Source organism: Anastrepha ludens, chromosome 2 (genome assembly GCF_028408465.1).
Source record: "Anastrepha ludens isolate Willacy chromosome 2, idAnaLude1.1, whole genome shotgun sequence".
NCBI classification, from domain to species: Eukaryota; Metazoa; Arthropoda; class Insecta; order Diptera; family Tephritidae; genus Anastrepha; species Anastrepha ludens.
Genome location: NC_071498.1, coordinates 34,777,522 through 34,790,886, shown reverse-complemented (window position 1 = coordinate 34,790,886; position 13,365 = coordinate 34,777,522). Strand labels below are relative to the sequence as shown.

Sequence of the window (13,365 nt, the reverse complement as noted above, 5' to 3'; positions counted from 1 at the left end):
GCTGATTTGGTAAAAGTTACTTGTAACGGGAAGGCGCAAGTTATTTTTATAGGACTAAGACTTGGCAATTAAGCTTACGTTGTCTTCCTATTCTGCATACACAAAAAACGAAAATGGATTAAAGACTATTTAGCTCGAACAATGAAAATAAATAATTTCGAAGCTAAGCTTTAAGATACCACAAAAAATTATCAGTGTAGAAGTTGTATGGGGGATAATTGTTTGTACGACTTGGGAGTGGAATCAATTGTGCAATCAGTTCGTTTGGGTTTCCACGACAGTCGGTTCAACGTTATCTAAACGACCCGGATTTATATCCGGCCAAGCACTATCACTCCGGCAGCATTCCCTATATGTAAGTATGGGGAATGTTTATGCTGCTACAACAACAACAACAACATGCAATCAATTCACACTCGGTTTGTTAATTAAACCGACTTACAACTTTAGCTTCAAGGTACCCACTGCGCTACAGCAGTCGATTATACTTGTAAGTCTACACCCCCCGACGCCTAGTTGGATTAGACAGTCTGCTCTTAAAAAACGAGTTCAATCATTGGCTACAGAGACCCGTTATAGTGTCTGAGAAAGATGTTCCGATTCCTATGTTAACATTCCGATATTTTGGCGAATTCAATTGCCCTTTCCATTATCCCCCCCTTATCCTCTCCCTCTCTTTGTCTAAGAAGAAAAAATATATTCATTTTAAACATATTTTTTGAAGTGTGCGACATTCGTGTAAACTGGGCTGTAGCTTTTGCTCATCTATTCAGCTCCTACAGAAATCGTTGTACGTTATTCGTGCTCGAAACCGATGGTCATATAGTCATTAGTTTAGTTCCCCCTAACATTCTCGTGAAGAGAGTCATAGTAAGTTCCACGTTCTTCAATCATAAATAACTCAGCAAAGGAAAAGTGATGCTTTAAGTATATGAGTTCAAATAAGTTTTCTTGCTGTTAGTTAGCAGTTACTTTAGCCGTCATCGCAACTTACGGATATAGAAAACTGAGCAATATTTGTATGGTTAAATTCAATTTCCAAGATCCTGTCTCAGATTCTTTCTTTGCACACTCGTCTGCTCCGTGCGAGAAAACCCATTACATCCCCGGTACCTAGTACAGATTGGCGACGTCCAGCTGGATGCATTCGATTGATATGCATATTTAATAGTAGGTCCTGGTTCGCCTCCTATCCAGGAGGTGTTTGCGTGGAAAACTTGTGTTGTATATTATTTGTTTACTGTTTTCTTAAAACTGCTTTCATTTTACAATTACTTTCCCCTCAAAATATAATCAGTAGTTTTTTTTTTTCTTTATTTACTTAATCATTTTTTCCACTGTGCCACTCAACTAACCACAAAACTGTGGCAAACGCATAAAAATGATATGCGAACCACTGCAGCCGTTTACGCGGCTGTAACACATATGCATTTAAGCAAAAAACTCGACACAATGGCAAAGTACTCACACACACACGCTTGCCTTCGAGCATATATACAATAGCGATAATAAATATTGTAGAAATAATTACATAAAGTACGAGTAATTACACTTGATTGTTCACACGTCATTAACACGGCAAACAGTGGCTTACACGACTCTAACGCACAAGCCTCTCCGCAACGCCGTTTTGGGAGTAATAACCAATACATGCAAATACGTATACCCAGCAGAGAATTTAGAACCATTAGTACTGCATATTTATTCTCTTTTTACCATTAGCGATTGACATGGCAATGTCCTTCTAAGTATAGGGTCATCCACCGCACAGCCTTAATATGGTACTTCTCTTTATTTCAATTGCCTGAGAAGCAGTTCTCTTACAGTTTTTACATAAAACGTTTCAGAAAATGATTGCACGACTGGGCTAAAGTTCCATCCTACAAAAAAACAAAAAAAACCTTCCAATGAAAAATATCATAAATCCGCGTGTGAGAGAAATTTTTTTTCTGAAGACCTCGCCATTATCCAGCACCACAAAATGGATAATGTCTATGTTCAGCTAGATAAGAAGACTTTTGGAACTTGCGACTTCTGCTACAACAGTCACGTAAAACGAAGTATACCTCGATGATTGTGGAATTACTTTAATTCAGTCCGATAGGCGGCCGTCTTGTCCCGCACCTCGCTCAATTGTGCCCACGCCACTATGGAATAGGAGGCAAATGCGACTAAAGACCGTTTCTACGAGCGCATTGAGAGCACTTAAGCAAAAGAAATGATTGGCGACTTCAATAAGGACAGCTAGGTAGGTAGGTGAAATGGTTGAAGTTTGGCGCACTGGCCCAGGCTGTCGAAGAAAGGAGCTCTGAGAAATAATTTGTGCAATTCTCCTGTAACAACTGTTAAGGGGATGCCAATGATCGGGTAGGAGGTCTCTGAGGCCGATTCAGTCCTCTTCCTGGCAAGCTCATCAGCAATTTCATGTCCCTCTATGTTCCTATGTCCTGGAACCCAGATCAGAGAAATGTTACTTGCACACCCAGGAGATTTGATCTCATCTTTACAGGAGTTCACTAATTTCGTTCTGCACCATGACGTCGTCAGAGCCTTAATCGAGGCTTGACTATGGGAGAAAATGTTAATATCTCCCTCGCTCCCGCGTTCCTTAAGCATTTTGCATGCCTGCAAGATCAATAAGGAAAAAGGATCAATAAATGAAATGAAGCACCCAATAACCTGAGGCTGATCGACTTCGCCGATTGCCATAACAACATATTTCAACAAAAAGAAAGGAAAAAAAGAAAAACTAGTGACGATGTCGATCATGCGACTCAGATCACTGTTCTCTTGCAGGCAATATTCGCTCACATCTATATATAGCAAGAGAAGAGCTAGATACATCGGAAAAGCTTGACGTCGAGAAGCTGCAGTCGTGGCATAACTTCTCAGAAAATATTAATCAACAAATGACCAGCGAGGGCAATGGAGTCATGAGGAAGAATGTGGGATTTGGCGAACTCGATAAAATTACGGGCAGAATGCTCAGATAAATAAATACCCCAATCCCCAATTGTTGGCTAGAAAATAACACAGTTTTTGGAGCGACATCCTGAGCTATACAATAAACATGATTTATTCAATCAGCATCTGGAAAAGATTGTTCGACCTGCTGAACTGAATCGTTTTGACACTTTTTCTATAGGACCGACTTTTCTATAGGAGCGGCCAGCTGTTGATATATGCCGGCATAATTTCTAACTATGCTACATTCGGGAAAGATAATGAAAGGCCGAAGCGAGTAAATCTGTGAGTAAAAGAACGTAAGAAATCGAGGTATCGTCTGGCATGAAAAAACTATCGGAAATGGAGCTTACATACCTGGTTGGATATTTGGCCGAGCCGCCTTTCTGTGGTAAGCGTCCTGATGTTGTTCCACAAATGGAGGGACCTATAGTTGTATGCCAACGTCGAAAGGGATATGGTTTTTATGAGAAGCTTTTTCATAGCAGAAATACGCTCGGAGAGCTGTGTTGCCATTGCCTCTCGGGTGCGGCTGCTATTAGAAAAAACTATTATATTATTTTGTATTTCATGCGTATAGCGAGTTTCGAATCCTAGGTCTTACATATGGTAGTCATACCCAAGCCTATGTATTCGGTTGCGGTGATTTTTTTAATTTAGCGATCTAACTAATCAGAAAAAGCGATGCAGGGCGTATTAGATCCCAGCTATCTACTGATACTTCTGAACTATTAATTCAGTTCTAATTCCGAGCTACCAGAAAAAGCTTACCACTCGTAGGGGCAATTAATACTTCCTAGCACATACACAGCCATGTATAAGTTATCGCCTACCCATATTTGGCAAACATATTAGGAACGCGAACTAGTCATGGCCCCGAATGCAATATAAGCGAACCACTTCAATAAACTGGTACTCTTTGCTGAGTACAAGTATGCTTGGATTATTATTTGATTGTGTGAGTTGGCTTTGCAACTGAAATCCAACCGTTGGCCATGAACTCTTAATGGCGTCGCCATTGCAACTAACCGTGAAGCGCAAAAACTATTTTCGATAAGTGAAAATTTACAATTGAATGCTGATGCTATTGAAACTTTAAAATTAAAAAAAAAAATAAAATTAATAAATAAAATACGCAACAAAAAGCTTCAAAGTTGAAAACAATGCAAAATGGCCGCGACAAATTTATCATAAGTACAACTATCTATATTTATTTTTTTAGTTATATCAAAACTTATTTGAGTTTGTTAGCATTATTCCTCTTGTTTGCGGTTAGCTGACTATTTACTTTTGTGTTTATGTCATTGTTGTGCACATATTTTTATCTCTCAACATTTCAATGTCATGATCATATAGTGCACATGCAGACATTTTCAATTGTATTTTGTTTAGAAAAATGTTGAATGAAACTATTAGGCCAATTATCACCGCGTAATGTGTGAGGCGCCATCAAAAGGCCGACTAATAAAAGTCAATAACAAATATTCACTTCCTTCAATGAAACTGCAATTCTTTGTTAATGTTTTCATATTAGTAATTACTTATAAGTTACCTCTGCTTGGCTGAATGATCAAATATTAACAAAAGTCACTATAGTTACGGTATTAAATAACGAGCATTCGTCAAATGAGGAAAATGCACAAGCACGCCATCAAAAAAATTGTCGAAACTCAATGACATTTTTACCTGCTAGAAATTTGTACTTTATTGTACCAAAATTCAATGGGCTATAAAGATGTGTACTCTTTCTTAGAACTGTGCGCTCTATATAATTTTTATAGAAATGCTGACTCATAAGTTTGAAAATTTGAAGAAATTATTTTATTTTTGCAATTTTCACACAAATTGAAACTTTGATTTATACGGTTTTGTAGTAGAATGAATTATGTTTTTATAAAAAATGTCTAGCATTTAACAATACAGTCCTTATGTACATACACACATTTTACGGTTATACACATTTTTTAATAGTACCACTTTTAGCGCTTATTGTAAACTCAATTGCAGCATTTGTTTGTGCACGTCTCATTACTAAGCTAAGCGAATTTAGGGTAGCTTAAAAAATTCTTATTCTCGTAAAGTATCGATCAAACAATTTAAAATTTATTCTCGCTTTCAAGGTGACATTTCACACTAAAAAAACTCTTTTGCTTTTTTTCGTGTTCTATTCAGATTGGAGTCTACCGTCGACCAAATATTCACAATACGCCAAATCTTGAAAAAGAACCATGTAAGGAGAATCGACACACATCATCTTTTCGTCGATTTTAAAGCTGCATTCGACAGTACGAAAAGGAGTTACTTGTATGCCGTGATGTCTGAATTTGGTATCCCCGCAAAACTAATACGGCTATGCAGATGACGTTGCTCAACACCAGCAGCGCCGTCAGAATTGGGAAGGACCTCTCCGAGCCGTTGGATACCAAACGAGGTTTCAGACAGGGTGACTCGCTGTCGTGTGACTTCATTAACCTGATGTTGGAGAGCATCGTACGAGGTGCAGAACTTAATCGCTCAGGTACAATATTTTATAAGAGCGTACAATTGTTGGCGAATGGGTCTGGTGGTGAACGAGGCCAAAACGAAGAACCCCCTGTCATCAAACAAACAGTCGGCGCACTCGCGTATCGGCACCCACGTCACTGTTGACAGTTATAATTTCGAGGTTTTAAAGGACTTCGTATACTTAGGAACCACCGAAAATAATGTCAGCCTTGAAATCCTACGTAGAATCTCTCTTACTTTGGACTAAGTAGGCAATTGAGTAGTAAAGTCCTCTCTCGACGAACAAAACTAACACTCTACACGACTCTCATCATGCCCGTCCTAACGTATGGCGCAGAAGCTTGGAATGACAACATCCGATGAAGCGACGCTTGGAGTGTTTGAGAAAAAGATTTTGCACAAGATTTTTCTACCTTTGCACGTTGGCAGCGGCAAATATCGCATGCGATGGAACAATGAACTGTGTGAGCTTTACGACGATATAGACATAGCCCAGCGAATAAAGATCCAGCGGCTATGCTGACTGGGTCATGTCGTCCGAATGGATACAAACGCTCCGGCTCTGAAAGTATTTAAGGCGGTACCAGCTGGTGGTAGCAGAGGAAGAAGAAAGCCTCCCCTGCGTTGGAAAGATCAGGTGGAGAAGGACTTGGCTTCACTTGGTGTGTCCAACTGGCGCCGGTTAGCACGAGAAAGAAACGACTAGCGCGCTTTGGCCAAAATCGCGTAAGCGGTTATAGCGCCAATTGAGAAAAAGAAGATTCAGATTGGAGTTACAGGGTGTTAACAATGCAAGTCAACAAAGCAAAAATTCGGTACATTTTACAGGCTTTCTTTGATAAAGGCGAAAGTGCGAGCCAGGCCGCTGAAACCGAGAATGGTGTTTATGGTGCCGTTACTGTAACAGATAATTACGGGCAATTTTGATTTCGTCTATTCCGTTGAGGCATTTTTGATGTTAAAAAAAATGAGGATGACATCACAGAAATAATCGAAGTTCACCGGCATGTAAGTAGTCGTTGCATTGCCCGGGAGCTAAAGATCGAGCATTACAGCTTTAAATCATTTACGCAAAAGTTATGGATTTTCCCAACCTAATACAAAAGATGGCACAAAATTAATCACCCTGTCAGAATATATATAATTTTAGTCGATTATATTTGACACTTGTAAGCTTGTTAGACAGCTGCAGTATACAAAAAGGCAAACAGGGGAGCGCGTAAACGTAAAACAAAAAAGATTTCCGTCATCATTTTTTGTTTTATTTAGTAAAAAAGTTTTTTGAAAAAACAAAATTGAATGATTAATTTTGTGCCACTTTGTATACACTTATATCGGGTGTTTTTTTAGCTGCATGAAAACTTCGATATCTATGGTTTGACATCTGAGAATGGCTAACTGTGTTGACATTTCTATTCAGTGAGGTTTGGCAAGTCATCATGAATCGTTTAACGCCAGAACCTCTTCCAAATTGTGGAAATTTACTTAAAAAACTCTGCTCGCGCAATTCATAGAGCACTGGCGGCATCATCATCGGTCTTTATTTCTGTCGAAATAAGGGTAGAGCTGCCGTTTCGGTGAGTGGCGAGCATTGCTGACTGAATTTTCAAATCGTGCATCCTGAACGTTTGAAGCCTTTTTATTAATACCTATAGTACTCATAAAAATATATCAACACCAACATCAAGACGCACACCAGAATTAGGAGAAGGAGCTCTGCCAAACGCCTAAAAAGGGTGTAAGCGCCAATTATATATTATATAAACATATATAACTATATAATATGTAGAAGAATATTTGTTTTGCTAATTAAGAGTACACTTTTCCGCCATTTTTCCTCAAAAACTTATATGTTATTTTGAGAAAGATTGAACATGTTTGCGTTTCCAAGTACTATGCGCAGCTTGCCACTACTTTTTTCCTTATTCCGGAAGAACTTTTCTATTTTTTGACTTCTTTATAAAAGTGAAAACGGTGTATCTTCAAGTAGGTATTCACCCTTTTAAGAACATAAGGCCAATCTCTATCATACTTGGTAAGAAAAAAATAATGAACGGTATGGAGAAGCTTGCACTCGTCTATGTGTTAGGTTAGGTAGTGAATGGTTGCCTAGAAAGTGGGCCCACTTGGACGAAAGAAGTTTGGTTCATCCTTTGTGATACCATTGCAAGAGGGGGAAAAGAGGTGAAGGAAAAGGACGATAGGACGAAAGGGACAGGGGTAGGGAGGGTTAAGTGTTTGTGGACTATGAACGGTGACTAGTTTGCGGTTGTGTTAGCCTCTTTATGCTGCTGATGAAGTTCATCAGATTCTTGTTAGCAAGACCTGCTATAACAGCAGGCACAGAAAAGAAGTGAGATGCTTAAATCTTAGTCCCGCGAGAGCTGGGCAGCTAAGGAGCAGGTGCTGAGATGATTCCACCTCATCCCCCATACTGCTGACGCAAAAAGAACTCGAAGTAATTCCGAATCTCACGGCATGTGTACCCCGCGGGCAGTGCCCCGTAAGGATGCCCACGAAATTTGAGAGATGAGATTTTCAGAAGGACTTCGCGACCTTACACGTTCATGTACTTACCCAGCGCTCGCGAGAGTTGGTGCAAAGCCCATTCTTCCAGGAATAGAGCGCAGGTTGACAAGGGGATCCCGATCCTCTCCTTTCGCAGGCACACCGCCTCACAGGTCCCTTGCCTGGCCAGCTCGTCGGCTTCGCAGTTTTCAGCAATGTCACTGTTACCGGGTACCCAATTACTCATCTATGTGTACTCATTGATGTATGGCTATATATGTACTCATATGCACACCGTATGATAGCTTTGCCGTTTATATATTGAAACTATGGTCGTTTTTCTTCGAATGCAAACTCAAAATCAAAACATTGATTTCTTTAACCGAGAACTGAATTTGAGTGAATTTATAACGAAGCACAAATTCACCAACGCATTGTTACGATCATGTAAACAAATGCTCAAGCTTACTTTGAAAAATTGTTAATCTGTCTATTTCGACTGCAGTCAGCTATCGAAAAATGGCGAAAGCAAATTAGTCATTTTGCAACTGGCACAATTCTGTTGTTGTTGTTGAAGGGGTTGAGTATATCCACTGAAATAATCCTAATTAGTGACCAGCACCGTTTTACTACCACCGTCCTCGTAGAACGATGTTTGTTTTGCTTCTTTTTTTTTTTTTTTGTTCTAAGTCAAATCCATTTAGTAAGATCCAAGTATAGCAGCAAACTCTTTATCTCGATGACTGCGATCTCATTAATTTGCTGTAAGAAAGGCCTACCAAAGGAGCGGAGTCGTGTCCTAGCTAGCTCTGGACATTCGCATAAGTAGTGGAAAAGACTTTCCTTCGCTCCTTCCGCTTGACAGCTTTTGCAGATAGGATTAAAGGGTAGGTTGAGTCTAGCTGCACAATCCCCTACTTTCTAATGGCCTGTAAGGGTTGCAGTCATGCGTGAGATGTTTGGCCGAGGGCATCCTAACAGATCTTTCGTCCTTTAAATTTTGTATGACGGCCATATGTTTTTTGTTGTAATACATGTAGTTAGTTGCTTCCATCTTCTTTCGGCTAAAGCATGATAGTGTGAAGCCATGGCTGCTTTTATTGTGTTCAGTGGGGTGGAGACTGCCACCGCCTACGCTAAGTCTAGTGTCGAACCTTTTCTTGCTAGCTCATCCGCTATCTCATTACCCCGTATGTTTCAGAGACCGGGAACTCATATCAAAGTGAATTCAAACCAATCACTAAGCATTTCCAGCTCTCTCTACACTGTAGGACTAGTTTGGATGAAATGGAGTTGGAGTCCAAGGCCTTAATAGCTGCTTGACAGTCTGAGAAGATAGTTACTCTTGCACCAACTTCCTTGTAGAATTTTAGTGATTTGCATGCTTCTCTGATCGCTAACAGTTCTGCCTGGAACACGCTGGCATAGTCAGGAAGGCGAATTGACTGAGATACGTTGAGCGGCTCCGAATGGAAGCCAGCTTCCACCCCACAATTCTAGTCCCACTCGAACTTGTATGAGTTCTTCTATCAGACACCAGTACATGAACTCGAATGCTAGCTAAGTATTTTGGCTTTTTACTGCACTAATACTACCCTTAGGCCAGTAATAAAAACTCGTAGTAGTACCTTAATTTAATATCATTTGCTAAACCATATACATATAAATGAAAAACATCATCAGGAATTTGTAGTCAATATTTGCCACCTGATTCAAAAAAGGCACTACCGCAACCTACTTTTACACAGTTCTGCACATTATTTACATAGGAGATGAAGAATCATTTCTTTCTTGTTTTCTGAAGGTTTGGGCAAAATTGTTGTCAAAGAATAAATCTCTAAAAATGTTGAACATTGAAACATTAGCCGTTCCATAAAATTTACAACCTGCGAAGTTTAAACAATTTTACCCAAAATTTCCAGATGCCTATATAATTTTTCGTTACTTACATTTAAGCTGATAAATCGTTATGTTACTGCAAGTAAAGAAAAAATGATAATTTCATAAATAAAAATAATAATAAATAAATCACATAAAAAGTATAGCATTGTAAGAAAAGAGATTATGACATTGGCAACCCCATTAAAATATTTTATACAACTCATACAAACAATCTAGGGAAATGAAATCGAACATTTCCGGCTTTCAAAACTATATTCGTTTACTGATCTGTCTCACAGATGGAGCAGATGGAAGATCTTACACAAAAATATCAAATAATATTTCATGATCAGCAAAAATGGTTTCAAATGCAAAAAAAAGGAATATAAAATTTTGATATATATTATTTTTTAATTTTGTTGGACTCTTTATAAGAAACAATTAATTTTTTTTTGTCTTTAATTAAGGTAATTCAGTGGTAGTTTTAAAAATAGAATATGAAAAATAAAATATTATTGTATTAAAATATTTAAATTCCGCATGGAACGATATTCTTCCTCTGTAACGAGCAGAAACACGCTAAGAGCTACGAGGAAGTAAATATAATATTACATAATTTACTCTCAAATTCTTGTAAGATTTTTTTTTTTTCTGATAAAATATAATTAAAGTTATTATTAAAGAAGTTTTTATGTAGTTATTTATAATTGTGCGAATAAATATTCTAATGCCGGTACGAATCCTTGTGTTGCTAGAATATGAAGAAACAAATAAGTAAATAGAACTAGGTGTACCTTTTTTTTGACCATAGAGCAACAAATTTAGCAGGTAACAACAAAATTTTTTTTTGTTTTTTGGCACCCTAATAATACATATAAATTAAATTCACACTATAACTATGACAAAAACCATTACAAATAGCAACACAATAGAACGACATTTAATTAAATTTAAAAGAAGAAATAGAATTTTTTAAGTATTGACAAATTCTGATATTTATCATTTTAATATCTCTGGCAATATCTGGCAGCACAATTAATTTAGTAAACTACTGCTATGTTACATACACATGCACATAAACAGGCATACACATACAAACGACTGCATCCACCTCTAGTATGCAGTTAACCTTCTCCGCCGCCAAACTGGTTTCAAACAGTTTCAATTGTCAATATGCCTGACATTGATATCAAACCAAAGAGCCGAGCAAGAGTGATTAAATCGAGTTCAAAGTCTTTACTAAACACTTGATACAAATTTCAAACTTAATGCACTTGCACTAATTTTGGTTACTTAATTTGATACTATTTACAATGTTTATTTTATATTGAAGGTAAATGACAAGGTTAAGTGCACTACGCAAGACATTCATAATAGTAATTACAACAAACAAATACAATGAATTTATTGTAATAAAAATTAAGATAGTTTGCTTTTATTACATGTAAATTTATAATAAAATAAAAGCACTTCTTTATTGCAAACTATGTAGTTGAGAGCAAAGTATATATGTAATATAATAGAAACTAGCTATACCCGGCACGCGTTGCTACGCCAACAACTAAAAAAAATTTCAGAAAAATAACTTTAAAGAAAAATCAGTACACAAATACTCAATTTATTCTAAGCCATTTTATCGATTTTGTTTATTTCGGAAAAATTGTGACATTTCAAAGTTTAGTTTCAATTCGATGTTTATTGAAGTGCTGTGGAATACACAACATTTCTTGTTTTTCCATCTGATGCGAATATATAAGAAGGTTTTCCGACACGTGAACAAAGTACATAAAGCTGTCCAGGTGAGAAGCATGGATTCTTTAAATTTAATCACACAACACACTTGTAACGATTGTCCTTGTGCTTTGTTAATAGTCATTGCGAAAGCGAGTCGCACCGGGAACTGTAAACGTTTGAATTCGAATGGCATATCTGTCGGGATCATTGGGATACGTGGCAACAGTACGGCTTCACCTTTGAATTTTCCTGTCAAAATTATTGCCTCGCTACCATTGTTCATCATTTTCTTCACTGAGAGTCTGATTCCGTTGCAAAATCGTGGTGGATTTATGTTTCGAAGAACAATAATGGATACGCCAATTTTCAATGCAAGAACGTGCGGCGGCATGCCTGGCAATTCAAGCGATTTCAAGAATTCAATTGGATAGTTGACAACCTCGTCTTGATTCTCCACAGTATCGATGGACTTATATGTTGTCGTTTCACTGGGTATTCCATGCTGAATTGTGAAGTTGATGGTATTGACATCAATGTTTTTGGCTGCTAATATAGCACGCGTACTGAGCCACTGATGGTTTTTGTAGTTTTGTGCAATGTTTGGGAAAACTTTTTGCACCAATTCGTCGATGCTTTCTGTGATCTTAGAGAAGAATGCAGGCAGGGTGATACATTGTGTAGATTCATCAATATCCACTCGCCCATTTCGATTTATCCAATAATTGTTTTGCAAAATTTCCAGCCGATGCATACCGTTGTAGTTGTACACGCATGTTAGTTTTCAAAGTCAATTTCTGTAAATGGCGCCATAGAACTGATGATTTAAGACATGCATTAAGTTCATCAGCGGGTGTTGAACGTGGAATAATGGGCAGTGTTTGTCGAAAATCACCAGACAATAAAATGAGTGCGCCACCGAAGATCCGTCTGTTTCCTCTCAAATCTTGCAGTGTACGGACAAGCGCTTCCAATGCTTTTTTGTGAGACGTTATACATTCGTCCTATATGATAATTTGACACGTTTGGAGTACTTTTCCCATTCCTGAGTTTTTGCTGATGTTGCATGTTGGTGCCTCAGTGTTTTGCAAATTCAACGGCATTTTCAATGCTGAATGCGCTGTTCGGCCACCATCCAAAAGAGTTGCCGCAATTCCAGATGATGCAATATCCAGTGCAATATTATTTTGTGATCGTATGGTGAAAGAATTAGTGAAAGAAGAAAAGTTTTGCCTGTACCACCGGGTGCATCTATGAAAAACAGTCCACCGCTTTGTTCTAACGAATGTCCCCAGTTCGTTAGAATCATAGTGTGATTCTCGTTGCAAATCACGATCGAATAGGTTGTTTGCAGGTCGGTTTGAAGCAGACATTCCCAGTTGCACCAGTGCCTTGTTAGCGATTGTCAAACACATGTCTTCAATCAAAATCTATGTTACATCTATGAACACGTCATATTCGTTTCCTCTGTGTAAAAATACATAGTCAGACTGATTTTCATGACAACGGTTGAACAGGGCAGAAGTTGCAGCGCCCCTGGTGGCGAGTGGCATCAATGAGCATATTCTACAAACCTTCTCCGTGGAAAAATACATATATAAACCAATTTTTATAATAATCGATCTAGTAGTTTTTGAGTTCATCTATGACATGCAGACAAACATTCATTTTAAATATAAAGATAACGCTTGCAGTCTTATAAAATAAAAGCGATGCAGGCAGATACTCCATTCCAAAGAATAGGTAAGGTCTTTTTTTACAAATGGAGGAGTGCCT

The 13,365-nt window shown here is 38.1% G+C and overlaps 1 protein-coding gene across 1 annotated transcript in view; it reads right to left on the bottom strand.

Moving 5' to 3' along the window:
- The window catches only part of LOC128868346 (fatty acyl-CoA reductase wat), a 95,716-nt gene extending 85,757 nt beyond the window's left edge, over positions 1-9,959 (bottom strand). The window contains exon 1 of the mRNA XM_054110342.1: positions 9,927-9,959. The gene's annotated coding sequence lies outside the window, so the exon portion shown is untranslated. The remainder of the gene's footprint in view (positions 1-9,926) is intronic.
- Between the last annotated feature and the right edge of the window lie 3,406 nt (positions 9,960-13,365).